This window comes from Ptychodera flava, chromosome 18 (assembly GCF_041260155.1).
Source record: "Ptychodera flava strain L36383 chromosome 18, AS_Pfla_20210202, whole genome shotgun sequence".
Lineage (NCBI taxonomy): Eukaryota > Metazoa > Hemichordata > Enteropneusta > Ptychoderidae > Ptychodera > Ptychodera flava.
The window spans coordinates 27,660,024-27,682,626 of NC_091945.1; the positions used below are offsets into that span (position 1 = coordinate 27,660,024).

At 40.6% G+C, this 22,603-nt stretch overlaps 1 protein-coding gene across 4 annotated transcripts in view; it reads left to right on the plus strand.

Annotated features, from left to right (window-relative positions):
* LOC139117291 (atrial natriuretic peptide receptor 1-like) overlaps window positions 1–22,603 on the plus strand; it is a 135,895-nt gene that overhangs the window by 29,547 nt on the left and 83,745 nt on the right. Inside the window, exon 1 of one of the 4 annotated variants that reach the window (XM_070680266.1) lies at window positions 20,029–20,121. The exons of the other annotated variants lie outside the window; for them this stretch is intronic. The gene's annotated coding sequence lies outside the window, so the exon portion shown is untranslated. Of the gene's footprint in view, window positions 1–20,028; window positions 20,122–22,603 lie in introns of those variants that run through there. 4 annotated transcript variants of the gene reach the window in all.

A 22,603-nucleotide genomic window follows, 5' to 3' on the forward strand; every position in this document is an offset into this window, starting at 1 on the left:
TTTTTTTCTCCTCAGTTGGCTAAAAATGCTAGTGTTTGTGATCTGTAAGCGATACAATGGTCCTCAGATTTGACCGAATGGCCTGAGGAATTGAGTTTTGGAGATGAAGGGATCATATTGAGGTTTATCGCGTGTATTTTAGGTGTTTTACTTTTGAAGTTGCTTGATGATGTTTCAGTGTTGACGTTTTGATTTTGTTGCTTTTTTTTTAATTTTTGGAGATACATGTAGAAAGAGCCTCGTATTTTGGCACAGAAGTTGCTATTTGCTGCAGTGTAGTGATGCCTATCGGTCGTTGTTATGGCTACTGTAATATCAAAATACACCAGACAAAATTACGTCATCCTTCTCAATGTCCACCACCTTCCAGTTCACTCACCTTTCAAACAAATTACGGAATATTATCATTGATATATGGCACAATTTTCAAATGATTTTCAGTCGATTTTCTTTTATTTAATGTAGAGTAGTTGAACTTCGAGTTTGTAATCTGATGTATATTAAGTGATCTTATTAGTATTTCTGTAAATATTTTAGATGCGTTAATGTTAGTCTGGAATTTTCAAGGTGCACTAATGATGACACTTGATGCTAACTTGTAAAATATGTGATTTATGCGTATTTTAACCACGTTGTCTAACAATTATTATGATTCTTTGTATTTTAAGTAGATTGCAATTGTCAGCTATCGCCGTGCTACGTCACTCGCTTTGACATTTTTTGGGAGTTACACTCTCCAACCTTTTTAATAACCAGCGTCCTCGCTGTATTATGTGTTCAAACTTTTATCAATCTTTAATGGTTGTCTACCATTTGACTCAGAACCGAGGGGGTGAAATTCTTTCTGAGTTCTTGGACAATCTTGGGATTGAGTATGTTTTCACGCCAACCTACTCCCCTGACATGAATGCAGCAGAGTATGCCTTTAGACACCTTAAAACTGTGTTTACAAGACCACTATATAAGGAGTTGGTCAATGACAACCTAGAGTATGCTATTCTGAGAGCAGTTATGGACATCACCCCAGCACAGTGCTTGGGTTTTTATCAATCTGTCGGATATTTAAATTTGTAACTGCACCACCGTCCAGATTAACTTCCCTTGCACATGTCAAACACCAAGTGCTAGTTTGAAACTGCATGGTCATCATTTGATACTGCTTTGAAAGAAGAAAAATGGGGAACTAATATTTAGATTAAATTAATAGTCACATTATGATGTACCGTGACTACTGTGTCTTCATCACACAATTGAGACTGTGATGAAGCAAGGAGGTAGCATGCAGAGATGGAGCTAACAGGCTTTGGAAACAGGAAATGACGTTTAGGCCTGACAAATTTTTGCCTAAATTTGCATAACAAAAGAACGCCCTACATCGCAAGCCCATGACGTGTGATCGCGATCTTCGGCTTCATGACGGATTAACCATCAACTAACACTGAACTTACGCCTTTGAATTCAAGATAGCACTTAGTACGTCCGTGGACATCTAATCCTTTCATTTTTGCGACGAGTTGTTGTACGATACTACGACATTTACAGAGCGCAGTGGAACGTACGTATACAGCGAATGAAACCGTAAACAGAGTTAGGGCATGAAGCTATTATAAGTATGTTGCTCCCTCTACACATTACGGACGACGACATAGGACAATCACCTATTTGTTAACATAGGTCGATATAGTTCCGCTTTTTATGTAGATAATTTTTAGAGGCTTCTGTGATTACAGGAGCTGATCTTGCAATCCCTAAAGTCAGATATACCTAAAATGACACGTGAGCATGAACGTGCTGAGAGAGAACGTCAGTTTTTGAGCGGTGTTTGTTCGGTTCATGTAGGCCTATTTGGCCCCCTAACTCAGAAACCATTTCAACAGTCAAACAGGTAATAAATAATTTTCATTGACTGGCTTCTGAGGCTAGAACGACAACAACATTCATATCCCTTACAATTTTCTGCCTGCATACGCGCGTTTGTGCCGCGTCATCATGATGAACGGCACATGCACACTAACTCACTCAACGAAGGTGAATTAAAATTTGCATATCAAAAGAATATTGTCCAATGAGACACTTGGACCAATGAGGCTGCTAGTCAAACGTGGACGCTATTTTACTGTTTCGGTCTAATTTAAGAAGAGCTTGCATACCTGTTGTAAAACCGTAGGTAATCTGTTGTTGAGAAAATAGTCCTTCATGATCACTTCCATGAGACCGCTAATCCTGCGTCATGAGAGACGTGGGCCATACTGCGTACGTCCAACATGCTCTAACAGCAAACCGCAGTTAGAGTTTACAGGTCTGTCGTATTTAGTTTGCATGAAACCTCACACGCGTCACGGACGGACTTAATTGTTGACATACATACATACGTCCTACCCACAAAGGCGTCCGTGGGATAGGACGATAATTTTTTAAGGCTTCTGATAGAAGCTGACAATGAAAGCGAAATGTAGACGACCAAAGAATAACGTGGCCTACCAAATGAGACAATGAAACTTACACTTTGTCAGTGGGATATACGCCATAACCACCCAAACCAGGAACGCATAATTGGCGTGCGCGTGTTACACCATCGCCACGGACCTCATCACTCTCAGAACGTAAGCGACACCTATCAACGCCCAAGACAATGTTGCTAAGGTCTCAGGCTAGGTGAACTTGAAGGTGCAATGTCAATACTGGCGTTTTGTCGTGCATATTTCCCGTTAACGATCATATGCACGTCTCAACTTTTCCATTTGCGAAAATGTAATGGGCTGGGGCGGGCAGAAATCTTAAAATTCTGGAAATAAATGATATTGTACAGTACCCATAGAAAAGTGCCCTAAAATGATCCTAAATATGCATATACTTAATATTCACACAGGTCCAGTAGGCATAATTTGTGATGATTTTTTCCTATTATTATCATAACAAATGATTATGAATATTAATAAAATATTAATATGAATGTTACAGCATATTAAAACTTTTTTTTACAAACAATGTCGTCTACTTTGTGTAAATACCGTCTGGAAACCCCATTGTTGTGATAATTATGATTATTAATAAATTACGATTATGATAAATTAAATCATATTTTACACATTGTAATCTGCTTATTTGAACAGCCCTCTGGAAATCCTTATATAGTTTCACAATCTATGCCAAAATGTACAATTGACACCATTGCCCTGGTTCAGTCTACGGCGAGAGTTACCATTGCCCGGGTTCAGTCTACGGCGAGAGATACTACACATGTAACTCTCGCCATTGTTTGTAAAAAAGTTTTAATATGCTGTAACATTCATATTAATATTTTATTAATATTCATAATCATTTGCTATGATAATAATAGGAAAAAATCATCACAAATTATGCCTACTGGACACGTGTATTCACTGCGCCCAACTGTTTAATAGAGATTGAGACGACTGAATTTATTGGAGTATTTACAGGGATACAGTCGTCTGAGTTGCATATAGGACCAGTACGACCAATGTAAACACTATCCAAGCTACGATGGCGATTTGTGAAAGTTAAAACATGTCTGTCATAATCTACATCGTATAAACTATATTTTGCAGCTTCGGGTTTAACTCATTAATACTGAACGAATGATTACATCGACGGCAATGACGATAAGGTGCACAGTCGCAGTTCCATGAAGGGAACGCTCCATTAACTTGGACGTACCCGAGTAACCCGAGTTGGTTATCAGAGGATTAATCTCTATGTCAACATATGCGAACAGATTATCTTCTAGTGTTAACAAAACATTAGCACTGCCGGAACTACTTTTAGCATGGCCCACGCCGTGACGGCTCTTGTCCGGCACTCATGATTTACGACCAGCGTTAAAAGTGCCGTCCAGCACTTGCTGTTACTTTGAGGTCATCATTTAGTTCATAAAATTGCATGAAGAGTTTACAAAAACGATGGTACTATAGAATCGCTTTCAAATAAAATGCTGTTTAAACAATACTAGCAGTTAATTAACGTACGCTGATTTTGCATACGAAAAGCTATTTTTGTATGAATGTTTATACCCCTATAAAAGAAAGTACGGTAGCGAAAATCAGCACAACAAAACAGGACTTTTACTAAAACGTACTCTTTCAATTTCAGTTCAGACTCATATTGCGGAAAGGTGCATGCAATGCAATGAAAGTCACGAGCAAACTTTGGTGTCAACGGATCCAGTCTTTGAATTATCAATGAACACTCCCTTATTTTTCTGGTCAAAAGCCAAAGGCTACTTGTCCATCGCAACAAGCCTCTCTGTTTGAATCCGCGTGACTATTTTTAGCCGGATGCCGGCCAAATTGACCGGCTACTTCCGTATTTTGGCCGGCTACTTTTCAGCAATGTTTCGCTCTCTAGCCCCGAAATTCTGGTTTTGATAATAATATTTTGATATTTGATGTCTTGCAAGCCGGAGATAACATTTCAGAAGTGCCTATGTGGCTATATGTAGTCTAGCAATTTACGCGGTGAACTTGTTGCTATCTAGTATCAGCCTGTAGTACCGCGATCTGCGAACGTGTACTGTACTGGGAATCGCTCTCGAGGTCATCCTTGCTTTCCCGACTACAGCCCGAATTATTCCGACGTTCACATCAGGTGCAGCTTACCATTGGACTGACGCTACGCCCACCAATAGCCGGCATAAAGCCGACGTTTGTTTCTCTCAAACGCGAAAGAGAAGAAAGTCTCAAACGCGGAAGAGAAAGTCGACGCTTCAGAGCTTTTGTTTTCTGCGTAAGAGTAGGGCCTTGTCTGATGGGTATGTTTTTGATCAAATGTAAAGCGACCAAAAGTTACTGAGTCTCATTTTTCATACCTTTGAAACGCCACGTCAATCCATCCATAGTCGATCATAGATCGACATCGCGTTTTGTGGAGGGGCCGTGGTTAAGCGGAATGGAAAGCCTACGCGGGAGTCTAAGCTTGAAAACTTTGATTTTCTGCGTAAGAGTGTAGGACTTTGTCTGTTGGTTGCCGGAGGTTTTAGATCAAATCTAAATAAACAAACAATTACTTGGTCTCATTTTGCGCACTTTTGAACGCTACGTCGATCACAGTGTCAAATTTCAGGTCGACCACAGTCCCTCTATCCACGGTCTGGAAACGCCTATTGTAAAAGGTGTCAATCACCTGGATCGCACAGCCAACCCGCAATACGAGGGGCAGTCACGTGATAATGCGTAGCTTGGGTTTGTCATGCATGCCACAGTCTCCCCGATTGTGTGTACGCTTTTCTCGAATTTTCGCTGTTTTTGGCTCTTTTAAGCGTTCTCTGCGTCTATCTACGACAAGAAGACAGAAATTATCATATCCTGAAACCGGTGTTTGTTTTTCGTGATCCTTCCCCCATCGTAAATGATGATAATGTGCGATAATTTCTGGGATTGATCGCTGGGAGTGTGTAGACGTAGCACAAGCAACGGTTGGAATTATACCGCAAAATTTGTCGTCCATTTCTCTTGCAATGCTAGTATTCAGTGCCTCCAATTATGTTTTCTGTGTAATATTCTGTGAAATCATGTCTGTTAACTGAGCAGAATAGGAAAGACAACTGCAGAAATGCATGGATAGAGGGACTGTGGGTCGACCGATATTGCATTGTGTGTAAGCTTACTGTGTCACAATCGACTAGTCGACTGCAGGTGTGTTGTACACATACGGTGTCGTACAGGTTGACGTTGGGTGTCGTCAATTTGGAATTTTATCAAACATGAACACTGCAATTTAGCTCTCTTTTTCAATTATATTCAACATCACCAAACATCAATAGTAAGCTCGCGAATTCGTTTTATTGTGAAATTAATACCGCGAATTAAATCACTGCAAATTGTGCCATCCACCGACCGGCCTCGTCAACTGCTATTTCTCCTTTCTTATAATATGTACGAATGGCCATACTGTTTAAATTAGCTTTATAGGAGATGTAATGTCACAGGATACGCGCAGCTCTTGGAGTCCTTACTCACTTGTTACGTTGTTTGCAAGTGCAAGAAAAATCTCGCCACGTGGAAAGAACGTTCCATGCTGTTCTGATCACATTTGCAGATATGATCAATGCGCGTTACTGAAGTGAAGCGTCCGAAAATAGGAAACTTGAATGAAAATGAACGAAGAACGATATTTTGTTTCACCATATTTCTAAAACTTAGTTTAGAGCCTAAATTAAAGAAGAAACTAGATTACTTGCATTGAAAAGAGGGCAGTTCACTTTTTCCTGTCAACATAGTTCCATGTGCAAGCATATGTGTGTGCCCGTGGTATTGAGTGAGTCGTTACAGCCCTGACGTTCCTATCATAGCACCAGCTCGATAAGATTATCGCAACAATGGAAAATTAACACCTTTGGGGATTAAAAGTCTTCTGTTTGTCACCCGAGTTGGCAGGCAGCAACTCGGGTTTCAGGTACCATCAAAGTTAATGGAGCCTTCCCCTAATGCGACGACTGTTTCCCTTTAAGGAAGAGTGAGCTGTGAACTTGGCGGTCAGTTTTAAGTTTTGGGCAATTTGTTCCTCCGTACTAATTCCAAAAGAAATGGTGTTAATTAAATGAAAACTTTCGACAAAGGAACTTTCTATCAACCGGCCATTCCCTTTTGAAATTTATTCCCAGAGAAACAGATTGCCCGATATTTATCGACCGCAAACCTCGTGTTAGCTCTACAGTTTAAGTTTTCAATTTTCACAAATATAAACGAATGAAAAGTTTATTTCATGAGCTTCATAATGAGCACCCAATAATGCACCAAAATAGTATGATTCTAAACGATTAAGATTCTCAATATCTGTCCCCGAGGCGCAATCTACGTTTAAAATGGATGGATGTCCCGGTGTGGGTACGCATGACCTGATTTTACAAGGAGGCAGATCTCGATTACCCTTGTTTTAGCGCTCGTGTTTGTTGACATTTACAGTTCGTAGGTAAAAAGCTGACGAAGCCTAGGCTTTTAACGTTCCGACATGTTTAACAAGTTCAACGCTCTACCTGGCGTTCGTAGGTACACCTAGCCCGTACGTCAACTTTATAACCCAGTTAAATTTGATGCGTCTCGATTCTTCGATGACTTGCCAGTATCGAGAACCACAGTACAGTCCCTCTATAGAGGGACTGTGCGAGAACGTACGATGTTCTCGTACGTCCCGGATGCTGAACGCAATCCACACAATTTTTGACAATCGAAATTCTCAGTGCGCCCTCACAGCATATACCGCGGTACCTGTATTACAGAGGGCCCGCGGAAATATATAGGATAACCCCAATGAATAGGAAATGCGCTTCTTTCCACGGCATAGACGCTGCCCGGCGAATGCCTTTAAACACACAAGCAACTATCTCGGCAGTCTCGCTTTGTTTCCAGGCCTCGCCACTTTCGAATTGCTGACACAGTTCGCTAGTCCGACCAAGGAAAGTAAAGTGTGCCGCTGTCTGTAGCCTAGGGACAGACCACGGGTGCTTGGAGATGGAGCACTCAGTGTACTTTCGCTACAATGTGCACACTATATTGAACAGCCCTATCGCCCGTAGGACAGACATAGCAACTTGACAAAGCGAAGTACTGGTGAATGAGCTACCGTCAGCGGCGCACCCGCCCAGATTGTTAAATTACGATAGCCCCGTGTTGATGGCGGCGGCGGTGTGTGTGTGTGTGTGTGTGTGTGAGGGGGTGCATATCATAGACGATTGAAACGATTTTCAAAAAGAGTGTTTCAACAACACAGTCACATACAATATTCCGGTCCTTCTTTCTCGTAAACTAATTTGGAGATTATCTTCCAGCGTACTAGGAGCTAGGGACCAAGGAGTTGGTAATTTTCGTGACGGACGATTGACAACGTACGAGTAAATAAAGGGAGACTGACGACTATCGACAACTTTTTTGCTAGCCGACAAACCACAGACAATGAGAAAAACAAAACTGGCCGGGTAAATACTAGCATTAGGGAGAACATTGATGTCACAAACTTCCCTTCTCCGCTTGTCACATGGCAACGAGTTAACTTGCTTGCGTTCATGCACACTGTGCAGACGAGTTTGCCTATATATTAAATTGCGTACTTGTTCAATAAATCCTACGTTCATTCATCTCAACTTTCTCAAATAAGGTGATCTAAGGATAGAGTTTCAGTGAGACATGGTTTTCTTTCCTATACACGTTTACACTTCGATAATCTTTTCACAATTATTCTAACTCGGACTATGGTACACTGGAGTTTCGCGGCACTCGCTTGTCGAATACTGCAACTTCACCCAAAGTTATTGTCATGGAAAATTACTCACCCCTTTGTCCCTCCCGCCGACATAGAATATGATTAACACGGCTATTCATGCCCGTCACACCCACTGACCACTCCCCCAAAAAATGGTACAGGCCACGGAGGTACGATACATGCCATGGTCTGGAAAAAATGTCGGCAGGTGAAGTAGAAGAAAAAAATGATCAAGTAATGTCTTAATGTCAAGAAAATAGACAAAGAATTTGCTGTCACATCGGGGAAATAAAAATTTGCCGCCGCATGCTGTACCCATCCAGCCCCCAAGACTCTCCCCTAAAGTCATGATGGCTCGTACAAAGGTGATGCCGAGCAGTGCAATGGTGTAGCCCCTTGATGGATATTTCCCAACAACTGTATGCAGTCAAGAGATTTCAGCGCCCGCCTTTCCTTCACTTCAGTATGTGCGAGAAAATCGGCGCAGAAAGATAAGGGCCTCACTGTCCGCGGCATACATGAACATTGACACACCAACATTTCAACATTTTGTACACAATGGAGCCTGGTTCACCTCCATGGTCACATACAACTTTTTACGTGTTTCGTTATGGCAGTACTTCAATGTCCCTCCATATAATATGTTTCAAAATACTTCACACATACGTATACCGTGGCACAACTGTGAAATTCCCGATTGTTGTACTAGTAGGTCTCGATATCGAGTACTCACGTTCTTCGTGGTGGTCATCGCCATCCTGCGCATGCCGTGTACGTCGACAAATATCCAGCACTGGCAAGAAGTACTTTAGCATTCCTCTCAGGATTTATGATGATCAGAATACGTCTCAAGTTCACGGTTACAACACGTGTAAAATAGTCTGCTGTACTGAAGACATTGTCAACCAGTTCAAGCAGACTTGTCCCGGTAACTCAAGTTCCGAGTCGCGTTGGCCGTCTGGAAGGATCCTCCGTTCTCACAAGAACTAGTGTGCGTGTCAGTTCGTTCGGGAAAGTCGATGTAGTGTCGAAATCTGCATATTGTAATTACTTTATAGTTCATTTCTCATTAAGTATAGGCCAATCGGCAAGAGTAAAAGGCTCTCTTGAAGATTATCAGATGGCGCGGATATGTCAACATCGATCACGGAGGTCCAACAAGCTCAATCTCCGGTTATTGCCATCAATTAAGCAGCTATGTAAACAATATTCTTCTCAGAGAAAGAACCACGATTACTGCCGACATGGGGTACCAATAGAAACAGGGACTCGGAAACAAACAAATGACATTAATTACTGTCGAGGAATAATAACGTACAGAAATGTCGCTCAGATTTTTGAACGTCACGGAACTTTCATACGTAAGGTCAATGATGTTGAAACTTTGATCGGCAATTACCAAAGCACTTGTGTAATTCACCTCAAACTTGATAGGCAACGTAACGTTATATTACTATGACCATTTGAGTCCAGTTCACGGGTGCTGTGAAGGTTTTAGCATAGACAGTACCTGTCTACGGTTTTAGACACTGTCGATATCTTACCCTATAAGTGAAGTTCATGTGTTACAGTGCCTGTTCTCTAAGGCAGTGTGAAATCTGTAAAAAGTTTTATTCACATTTATTACTTTTGTAATTACTTGTCATTCAGCGTTATATGAGTAAAAAATAGATAACTGTAATGTGTACTGGTGGTCACTGGTTTTGTATACTGCCAGTGTTCTCTTGTGACACGCTCAGGGTGTCAAGCTGTAATCCACTGGATGCCTTATTTGTTAGGCAAAAATAAAATTGTGCTGTTCCGATAACATAGTTTTCAAAAATAGGGTAGGTAGGTCGGCAGGGATTTTTTTTCCAATATATTTTTATTTTTAAATATGCACTTTTCAGGCGTTCAGGGCGATCAAACACTGGCCACAACATTTCCAGAAAAACGTATCATACTTATAAAAGGAATAAAAACATGAAAGACGTTCTCGTTAAAGCAAAAATCAAATGTCAGGTAACGAACACGTGATTTTACGGTTTTTTTCTCTCTTGTTTTTACTTCCGTGTTTACGTAGCTCTAAAAATGTTTATGGACGGCAGGCAAAAAAATAGGGTAGCCCGGGTTATCGGAACAGCGCAGTTTTTTTCTTTGGCCTTATAGCGACACTCAGTTGTTTGTTTTAATTAGATAAAAACATCATGCATTCTGCACACAATGGGTGTTTACCAGACACCGAAACGGCGTGGGTAAGTGAAGCGGACTGTAAGTTCATGGTTCGAACATGGAGGTAAAAGAAAGGATATACATTTAATCCGACAGTAGAAGCGAGATTTGCTCCAGACTTCATAAAAATCTGAGTCTGAGCTCTGCACATTATGATCTGTTGATAGAAAGCCCCACCCTTGTTAGAGTTTGCCCAGTCTAAAAACTTTTGCACCATGGGCTATTAGTACTCTTCATCAAGAGTAACGCATGCACTTTTATAGTATATATTATTCACAGTCATTCGGCGCCTAGTTCTGTGAAAGAAATCTGATCACCTTTAGGCTGCGTTCACACAGTGGATAGAGGGACTGTAGGTCACAAATAATGGTGGGTGGGGGCTGCAAGAACCTTGATCAAAATCTGGGTTTTTTTTTTCAGATCCCATCTGACCTTCAAAAAAAATTTTCAAATCCCCCTCTACATGATCAAAATTTTTCAAGTCCCACCACCCCGACACACTATCGTATAGCGTCATATTTATAAGGGATGTACGCGCAGAAAAAATAACATTTAAGCGTAGCACGCCGAAGAGCAGGAACGGGAAGACATGATATCGACATGACTTCAGATATCGCCGGAAATTGGTAATACATTCTATAATTGATAGCACATTCATTTCACACGGTAATTACGTGAGCCCCATTCATGTTCTTCCCGGTTACTATGGCTTTTTGCTCATTGACCGTGAGACAATCATCAAGTTTTATTTGCGATACGAGTATATCATCGGCATGGCATGGGCGGCCAAGTGTTGGGTAATTTGTTTCACTAGTTCCAAACTGAACACGGTGGCCACCTATTTTAATGTTGATCACGGTGGCCACCTATTATAATGTTGATTCCGGGTAAGACAATGATTGAAAGTTTCATTTAGGAAAGTTTGAGCAAAAGTTTAAGTCTTTCAATTTCGAGGCGCATAATAGTTAATACTGTAAGTTACATCCCTTGTGGGAGTATAGTGGGTTGTGAAACTGACGTTAGATTTTGAATAAGTTCCATTTGTTGTTCAGTCAATTATTTCAATTCTTATTCAATTTGTCGTTTTCTTTGATATGGTTTTATTTTATTTGTCGCTTATTTGTTATTTATTTTTTACTTATTTGTTCGGTTTGTTTGATTATATATTCGTTTGTTTTTGTTTGTTTGGATGACAATTTTGTTGCAGTTTTTGTTTGTTTGTTTGTTTGTTTGTTTATCCCGGCTTCCCAGTGTATGAACTTCGATAATTTTGACAATATTTTTGTTCATTTTATACAACTGCGTTCTTGTCCTACTCCCTGCAGCATGTTGAACTGTACAGTATTCAGCTTGCCAACACAACCTGTGCATTTGTATCATTGTCGACAAATGACTTTCAGTCCGGACTCTAATTCAGTTAGCACCCAATAATGAACTCTACAACGTAATTCAGTTACCACCAATATAGTGTTTACATATACAGGCTTTGTTGATAGAAAGCTGAATATTGTGTGTTTCGGTATGCTATAGGGAGACAGCCGGAACTTTATTTCATACATTGCATAGGAATATTAAAAAAATAATACCAAAAGTTGCAGCTTCTACCCCGTGACAATATTTTTGTAATAAAGGTCATGAAATGCGACAAAATGGTTCTGGATTTTAGTTTAATTATTACTGACATTAGAACCATTGGATGACATAAAATGATATTCATTTAATTTTTCATTGAATTACCTACAAAACTATGGCATCTGAATGTAAACAATAATACTATAAGGAACCAAAATATTTCAGGTGCCCCTCATACGCTGAGTAAATTTAAAACTGTCAAGTCCCCCCTTTACTACACCCAGAATTTTCAAATCCCCTCCCTCACCAGTATCTGTGAATGCAGCCGCACTGAATGCAGGAATTTTAATAACACATGACATTGACACTTGTACGTACTTCATTTTAATATGTTGTCTCTTCCCGCCCAGTGTACACTGAAGGGGAAATGCTCTCCTGTGAGTGTGTTGACACTGAGCAGCTACATTCCGTTCAACCGATAGCTCTCAGTGTAATTCGCAATGATTGGACTGGGTGTAATTTAGATGTCGACATAGAAATCTTTACTGACTTCGGCTAATTTTATTGGAGTTCTTATCAGCTTTTGCCGATTGGAGCTTGATTTCGGAATCCGCGAAACATGCATGCTGCGTACCTACTCAAGTCCCGCCGCTGTGATTGGTCAGTCGTACCAATCGACGAGTCCAAAATTTGCATATCAAAGGAACGTTGTAAAACACAGACGCACTAGTATCTGGAGGTCAGGCCACACTGGCGCCGTCGTGTTCCTTTACTGTTACTGCAGTATACATTGAAACGTCGGAGACATTTTAGCTCCAGAACCGAACAGAAACCAGTTGGTAAATGTGCCTGACAATATAACTCCGACTGTAAGCACCTGACGAAATATCAATCATTATGGCGTAGACTGTGCAAATAAACCGTAGCTAGAGTTAGACCAGGAGCTTATATTTTCAGCCGACATAATGATGTGCGCCACTGACTACACATACGACTGGCAAAGTATGTGTATAGAGTGATAAAATTTTTGAAGGCTTCTGACAGGCACTAGGAGCCAATAATTCACAATGTAATTCAAGAGCGTAAAATAACTTGATATGAAAGTCAAGAGCTCACTGCTAGTAGGAGCATAGGGGTAGCTACATGTCTGTCCCTGTGGGTGGGTAAGTGTTGTGTTGTATCCCTGTTGTGACAACCTTTGATGTTAGGGGAGAACCATTTGATTTCTGGAGGGGGGGGGTATGGAGAAGTGGGTATGGGAGCAATTTTTTTTTCTGCTGTCAGACCTGCATCAATTTTTTTTTTCAAATGGAATAGCAGTGCAAATTGTTTTTATTGGTAATCAAGTTTGTAATGCGTTGTATATAAGGGAGTCGTCATTATTTACGGCCTGAAACTCCGAAATTTCGAGTGACCACCCCTCGCCAACTATGATGAATTTGAGTAACCTCCCTCTCTAACTCTGAAATTTTGACTGATTCCCCCACTTAGAAAAGTTAAATACCAATACATGTAATTGTAAAATTTACAAAATACTGCAACAGTAAAGACCTTTCAAATCCTGATGTACCCTGCTAGACTATCATCAGTTATCTCATGATGGTTCAAAAAAGGTGAGCCCATCAAAATGAAATTCAAAGTCACAATAAATGATATAAAAGCTCATGCAGTATCTAACCATATAGTATATTGTTTAATTTGGATGAGTATTATGACAGGGTTTTCACTAGGATATCTGACCGGGCAGAATTTGAAAGTACAGGGGGAGAACACGCGAGAGGCTTAGGGGGAAAGTGTTACAGGGGCTTTCCCCTATCTTGCATACGAATTTTTAAGATATTGATGTATGCAATGGTGCAGTCTGGTGCAATCTGAGAGGTGTTTTTTATATTTTTTACTAAGTGAAACTGTTAGAATACCCCAAGGGGAGAGCACGAGAGGGGGTCCCCCTCTCGTATTGGAAATTTTGAGAAATTGATGTGTTTAATGGTGCAATCTGAGAGGAGTTTCAGTTTATTTTGCACTCGGTAAAACTGTTTGAAAATTACTTTGAAAAACTGATTGAAGTGAGTGATTCGTCAAACGGTGTTTAGGAATCCAAAATGGGGTTCCTTCATCAGTCGCTCTTTTGTTTTGTATAGTCATCTTCGTCCTAAAAGAGGAGAAGCCAGATTATTGAGAGAGTTCGCCACTATTGACGGACTATATATAGTGAGCGATCCGATATGTGGTGTCATATTATAATTAACATGACCAAGCATCGATGTAAGTTCTCAGGGAAGATGTTATCTTTTGTGGTCAGAGAAACAAGGCTCACACATAAGCTTATGTATTTCATTATATTGTTGTTCCTCAATTTTTCTTTGTCAAGGTATATCTTTCTAACAAATTTATATTGAGAGAATAATATATTGGTTTTACAACAAGTTTATTGACTCCTGTCTTGTGTTTTAAATTTTCACAATTTACAGAAGTCAAATAGTCCTTTTAGATAGTGCCTATGCCATTGAGATATTGCAACAGAAATCCTGAAATATGAGAATAAGGTTTGCTAATTTCTGGTGCATTGTGACAATAATTATTTTTCACTTCTGTCTGTTATGACAATTTTTTTCTCAGGCCATGACAGGATCAAGTTTTTTTTCTTCGATCTCATCTGGGGACAAATATTTTTTTTTCTCAAAATCCTCCATACCCTCTCAAAATCCTCAATACCCCCCGAAATCAATTGGTTCTCTAATAGCACTGCCCTTGACGATCTTCTGTAAACTTTTTATCACCATGCTGCATCTATTATTCGAAGAGTTTGATCGCCTAATGCGCCAAAGCAAGCAAGGATAAATTACTAATCTGTGAACGCTGTCATCAGATTATCACCGGCTTAACTTTGACGAAGTCAACAGCGAACGCGCAGCAAGTATAACAGAAGATTTACCTTGCTGGTGCGTTCGTTGATGACTTTGTCAAAGTTATTCCGGTGATAATCTGATGACAGCGTCCACAGATTAGTAACTTACCCTTGCTTGCTTTAGAACCGTGGACCAGTGGTTAGGGTAACGGACTCACTATCAGAGGATGGTGAGTTCGAGACCCGGTTCAAGACCCGGTAGGTCCAGAGTAATGGACTCACTGTCGGAGGACGGTGAGTTCAAGACTCTAGCACGGTGCTGTGCTGTGCCCTTGAGCAAGGCACTTTACTCCTCAGTGCTCCATTGGGGGTTAGTGGGTTATGCATACCTCATCCTGTAATTGGGCTAACGCCTGTTGGATGATGGACTGAATAAAAAAAAATGAAAAAAAAAACAACAACATTAGGCGATCAAACTCTTCAGATAATAGACGCAACACAGTGACAAAACTTCGTGTAAGATTGTCAAAGGGCAAATACGTGACACCGCGAAGGAGAAAAAGAAATTGTTACAAAACCAGTGCTAACAAAAGACCAAGACACCAAACGTTGGCAGCATTCTTTATTGGCAAGTCAAACATATTAAAATAAAATAAACCATGGCAATTAAGAACGCTGTAACGTTGGAACTAATTTGGGATAATTGGATTTTTATATTTTTTAAATTTCTCAAAAGTGTTAGGTGCAAGATGTTGAATGTTGCAATAATACAATTTACTCATAAAAACAAGTGATTTTAGATTAAATCGGCGGCATTACTTCACCATCCCATTATCCCAAATTAGTTCCAATCGTGTTGCTGTGTTGAGCCCAAGTCAACCCTACCCTCGCCCCTGCCCCTGGAGATGGACATTTTGTGCACCTCCTATGGTCGTAAGGGTCCCTGGCAACCTTTGAGTAGAGTTCCGACGACTGCCTCCCTTTCAAAAATTGTCACCAAGGGACGGGCCATTCGATCGTAGGAGGGGTAATCAGATGAGAACAAGCCATTTTAGTCTCAAAAATTCAATGTTTGGAAAGGTCTGCGCATGCGAAGTCGGTAAAGCAATCACTCCTCAAAGAGACTCCCGCCTTTTTTTATTATATTGATGTGAATGCTTTTCTGAGAAGGGCTGATATTTTCAAACATTTTCCTCTTCAGCTTTTGTTTTAAATTTTGAAGACGTACACCTCTTCCTTACATCATATGGTCTATTCCTCTCTTTTTTTTACTCAAGCAAGTCTAGCAGTGCTTGCAGAATGATGTGCATAGTGCTAACCACACTGTGCGCTTGGTAGATTCTGAATGTACCGTTAAATCGTTTGGGACGAATGGTCAATGGTGGAAAATATGGATAGAGGGGAAACTTAAAAAACAGTGCAGTTTTTGTACCCTTGAAGTTGCACCGAAATATTAACATTAAAGGGAAAAGGGCTTGTGAATTTCTTTGAAAATTGACCTGTCGTTGCTCACGCACTTAAAATCTTTGCAGGCGAAAGAAAAATCAACATTCTTGCTGCATCCCATAAACTTCCTTATTTCTACTTGCAGAATCATATTGAAATTACTGGTGTCAAATCTTGCTGACACAGTAGGTATATAATATCTAATGATTTTTGTTGAGTGCTGAATTTTACTTCACGGTCTAAAATTCATTTGTGCCAGTGAACAATAATACGGCACATTGTACGACAATGCACAGTATTGGTAGAAGTTAAGAATTAATTTCACAAAACGAAATTCAAGCGACCGGGATCGCTATGCTTTTAAATTCAGGCAATTGTGGCCGTATCTGCCTCCAAGCAGACCTCAGTCGGACTACAACCAAATGCAGCGTTTAATTACTTCTGGAATCACAGCTTCAAAAGTACGTAAATGTAAGCCTCAAAATAATCATGCAAAACAAAGGTTATCATCAATAACAGATATTACTTGCAGACTACACCATTGAACAGAGTCGACTAATGAGTGCGCCCGAGGTGACCCGCAGTGCGCGAGAATGCGGGACAACGGATTCCCAGCGCTTTGGCGACATTCAAGTTGTCGCAAGGGCGAGTCCTGGCTGCAACACTGCTGTACCCGTTCATATACCGAGTATACCGGAAAATTACATGGCCTTGGTTTTTGGTCGATGACCCGTGCTATTGACTGGGCATACACATGGGTTGAGACGCGTTCATTTACAACACAGCTTTATGCACGCAGAAATCATGACGCGGCGATATAAATCTACGGGTAAGTTGCTTTCGACTTTTTAATTTTTTAGGGGTGCATCTTTGTAGGTCTGAAAGGACAGTCAGAAGGGTAAAAAAATGGTCGACTGAAAATTGTATAAAATTAAGGACTGCTCCTCTGTAAAAAGTAATAAAGAGAGAAAATTCGATATTGAAATAAGGAAAACAAGTAGATATCACTTCTGTGAGGCCAATTAGCCGGTGTCTTCATTCTGGGGCTGACCTTTTAGAAAATTCTATAATTCTTCCCCTGGGAAATATGAAGGCTGGGTTGAGGCACTTGAGTAACGTTATAACGTCCCTCCACAAAGAAGGGAATCACTGGCAAACTACAAACGGTCGCCACATTATTGAGGTCATGCAGTCTATGTCGAATTCACAAATCGTTATTTGTGCTCTTTAATGAAATTAAATTCGGTGTAGAAACTATCAGGTCAGCTGATGGCGTTTGACTTCGCCGATCCAGCAGAGACTCTGGCAGAGCTGTTAATTGGAACCTGTGCGTCGCCTGCCCCTCGGAAATCCGTCTGATATATCGCGTGCCATTGGTGACCGCGCTCTTGTGGTTGTGCAGTGAACATTGAGGTGCGGTTGTCAGCCTCTTCACTGTGAGAAGAGGCAGTATACCGCAATTCAGAAAACTGGTTTATGGTCGACGTTGCTGGGATATTATCTTTGACAATGACAGAAAACGCCCCAGCGTAGAGGATATGTCAGTATAATGCCCGCGCGTGTTTACTTTCTCCTGAGCAAGACGCATTTGTTTATCTGGACAAGGTTTGCTGCCGGAAGTGACATATCACCATGGTGCACCTTTAAATAAGTCAGTCATGTCGTTTTGACAAAGTCTGAAAACAAGCCTTCTGCGATGACAAACTTGCTTATGATTGCATGGAAATCGAAGTAAGTCTTTTTAGGCTCTTAAACATTTTATTGCCCATTTTACTTACACAACCTCAAGACCTATGCGTATTTAATATCTCAGAAAATAAGGTTCTATAAAGTATGTTTGAATTTTTTGCCGAAAAAATGTAAAGAACGCTTTTTCCCATTCTATCCACTTCCTGACACAATCCAATTTAATGAGTCTGGAAAGACGATTTTGATCACCAGCTAGGGAATGTTGCACCATGAGAGGTTACATGTATGTTCGTTAAGAGCAACCAAATCAGTGTACGTCGTGTGAAAGTGTGTACTAGAATTCACCTATCACGATTAATTTAAAAAAAAATAAACATTTTGACTGACAGTTGTCTTTTTTTTAATCGACACCAATAGTATAATTAAAGGGGTAGCGCGTTCAACTTCTATCAGATGTGACTTGTCATGTGTTTTAAAGCATTTTCTGTTGGTCAAAAAGTCCCTTTATCATACTTCCAAAGTCACGTTGAAGAGCTCACAACTTGTCCAAACAGCCTGTATGCCACACTTGTAATGACCAGAGTCATTGCAATTGACTGAATTTCATACTTGAGTAGAATTATTCCTCTGTCAACGATATCACTTGATTACTGTATCCAGTGCGTGATGTTTAATTGAAGGCCAATTCTTGGTACTTTATCATACTTTAGGGTGGGGTGGGAGGGAGGGGTTCAGAAAAATATGAATTCGTCAAGTTATAATAGAACACTGAACATATTAATCCGCAAGGAAACTGCTTAATAACTAAATTAATTCTAGAGATTTATTCGTGCGACTGGTTCAGTGATTCACATTATCAATTGGACTGGTGGCGACCTTTCAAAATCTTGGACCGTGGACGTCAAAGGGACGTGAAAAAGATCCTATTGACGTCCGTGCCTTCTTTACGTTTATGCTGGAACATATTTTACGGTTTCACCCGAATAAATGCGAAACAGAAATGATCATACAGACAGAAAACATGATTAAAACATACCACCGTTGCATTTAGATCCTTCATTACAAATGACCATATAATTGAATCGCAATTCGTTTGCCTCGGTTGTGTTGAATTCGCCGAAAGAAAGTTGTCGTTACACTTTGTTGAACAGGAAGTGACGTCATCACAGACAACCACGTTGGCCCATGGTACAAAGAGTCCTGAACACGGCGGCCCCCTCTGGCGCGAGTTACTACTTTCTTATACCGCAGGTAAATTCCGGCCACTCCTGAACTGTGTGCACTTCACGGACGCCTAGATTCTTGGAAAGGTGGATGCTGTCAATAGGGACATTTTTAGTGAAAGCAATACCACAACAACATTTTCTCATAACCTCGTAAATTATTGCTCACCGCGAGCGAGTGTGATACGCATCCGAGATGCATTCGCTTGGCCTGGGTGACGCCCTCGCCTACCTTCATAAAAATGTTCGTCCTTAAAGAACAAGGAATCTTACTTCCAATATTTTTTACCGCTATGGTTAATCAAGTTCAAGGTTGGTCAGCGGCAAACAACAACCTACCAACTCTTCCATGACATTTTCTACCAGTCAAGTGAAGTTCAAGTTGAGATACAGAAGCTGTGTGTTTCCACGGTAGCAAAAAAAGAAAATTAAAGCTGCAATTGTATTTGTTGTCATAGTAACGTATCATCAAATGCTTCCATCATACTGAAAGAGGAGAGTCCTCGAAGCATAATAGATACGAGGAACATGTTCCTCATCAAGCATTAGTGCAAGGCGCTGAGCTGCTCATACCTACTAACACACGCAAGTCATTTTGACATCTCCCATCCTATCCACAGACAATACCCCATTGTTTATTCGAAATGCTGTTTACCGGGCTATCTTTTAATGAGTCGGTGAGTACTTCTGAGAAGTGGATCTCGCGCGTATCGGATGTGCTCTACTGCCTGTACGTTCACTGTCCGATGACCTTGAGCCGTTTGGTGGAAAGTTTACGCACTTCCGCGCTAACTATTTGGGGCGCTGCCTTCATTAAATATTGGTATTTCTAATCCCCGAGTAGTCGCAGGTAGACTCCTGAGAGTTTCCTTGCCGCAAACAGTCCTCAGCGACGACGACTGCCGCGTAAAGTAAAAGGTGAGTGCTTGATGTAACCGGAGTGTACGAAGATCATATCTTACACATCTTACACAGTGTTTCGTTACATCAGCCAATCAAGTACCATGATGTCAGAGGCAGCCTACAACGCTGTTCGCGAATGGGGGAGTCTTGGCGGGCGAGCGCGCGAACAATCGTTTTCTCGCATCAGTGGGCGGGAAAATAAGGCGGAAGGGCAATTTTTATCTTCAGCAGACGGGCAAATGTTTTCTCAGGTGATCAGCGGACAATTTGGAATAAGCCAGGTAGGAGATCGAGTCACTTGTTAGTAAGGGAAAGGTGTAACGACGGCAGAGAGTAAAATCATTCCCGTTGAGGGAAAAAGGCTCTGTGGATTTTTTGTAGTGGGAGGAGGGTAGTTGGACGTTTCCTTGTGTGGAGCGTATTGACGTAAATTTTAAATAGTACTTTGCAGTTGCCAACGATGTTTGCTCTTCCCTCGTATTTTTTCAAAAACCTGAGAACAGTATTTACATACAAACTACATGTACCTGTCATTTCTAAAAAATCAACAGGTGGTTGTAAACATACTTTCTCAGTACGTAACTACAGTGATGTCGCATAGTTTAGAGTAAGTGTCATAATACGCAACTAGTTCATGAAATCCGACTGATTTAATCCTTGTCAAAGTATCTGTTACAAAATAGGTATGATACTAGCCGACCTATCAGGTTTTTATAAACGTCGCGTCAGAGCTTTCCTACAGCATTCGATCTAGTTACGGCCCAGTCGAACACAATGAAATATCAGTGCCAGGATCTCAGGATCCCCCAAAATCCGATTTTCCGACTCTGGTCACGTTTGCACAATATAATCCAAGAAGGACAACACCTGACAGTATGTAACACCAAAGTATAAGAAATAAGAGAGTGCTACCTTTGAAGACTTTGAACCACTACTCTGTTTCCGTATCTCGACGACGTCGCCGAGTCCCTGGTTGTTCTCCGATGGGAGATCAACTGCAACAAAACCGTCAATGTACAAACGTATTCAGTGAAATATCCCGAAGCATGATTCAAATTTTAGTCACGAGATATAAGCAATTAATAATAGCGATTTTAGTTTGACTGGCGATGATGTGTCACCTCAAAGCTAAAACGACATAGCATGGAGGTTGCACAGCAACATCCATGAACATAGCAACTGCTCTCTGTTGGCCTGAACTCGACATTGAACTTATTTGGACTTATTTTATCTCGGTTCGAAATCGTTAATGTAATGTCTGATGGCTTTTTTCCAAAATCTTGTATAATATATTTTGTCAGCGCATTGTAATACGGCAGAAAAACGGTTTAGGCTGATTACGAAGATTGGGTAGACTTGCTCAAAGTCTGTCGGGCATATAAGTATCAGAACATACTAGAAATTGAAGGACTAAATATCATCAGACCGTCGCGCTAATGGTAGGCGTTTGCGTAGATCGTGGGTTGAACGCCTAGTAAACTCAGCTGCTGAGAAAAGCCAGATGACTGGGGGCCAGTGTAGGAGATGGGTTCTGACGGTTGTTTACTAAATCAGTGCATGGAATGGTAGGACTTGGACACAACACACTTGTGTCTCTGCGCATGCGCACGATTCTCTGTGTTCAGTCTGGGTCACGGTCTCATCGCTACAGGTAAACAATCGTGAATCACTGTCCCCGCATAATGTACGTGTACGTGATTGCACGCGCCTGAACCAAAAATAGCAAGATTTTTTGACGTGCGTGCATGGAAAAGATATAATTACACATATTTAAGGGTTATTACACGAAGTTTGGGCGATACCGCGTCGTATTCGAGTGATGTGTCCGTATTTTGACGAGTTGCGCAGCAACGAGTCACCAGATATGAACTGAAAATGCTCACGTGTTTCATTATATATTGCATTTATGTGCAAGTTTGAACCTTTGCTACATGCTTTGCTACATTTAAAGTGTTATGATCAACACAATGAATTTCACCACAGATCAATTCTAAAGGTCATTAAGTATTCAAAGATGTAATTAGCTGAAATAAAAATAACTAATTTCTTTGAGTACTGTCATTGTATCACAATATAGCATGTGTAATTACCTTTGGTCAAGTCCTTCAAGCTCTATATGCCAAACCGTGAAAGCTTGTTAGCTATTTATGCAAATTATGAATTAGCTGACATGAAAATGCAAAATGACTTTCAATACTGTTATAACCTGGTATAATGATCAATGTACACAGCATGTTTCGCCAAATTTTATCAAGTAAATGCCAGTATATATCCCTAATTTGGAAGGTTCATTAAATATGCATATTGGGAATTGGCTGAAAAAATGTCAAATGACTTTCAATAATCTTGTATCATAGTATCTTTAATGTACATAGCAAGTTTTGCCAACTTTGGTCAAGTCAAAACAGATAAATATCGCTAATAAATGCGGGATATCGGACCGCAGGCGGGCGAAGATTGCATTATAAGCGCGCCAACCCAAACTCACTGCATGGAC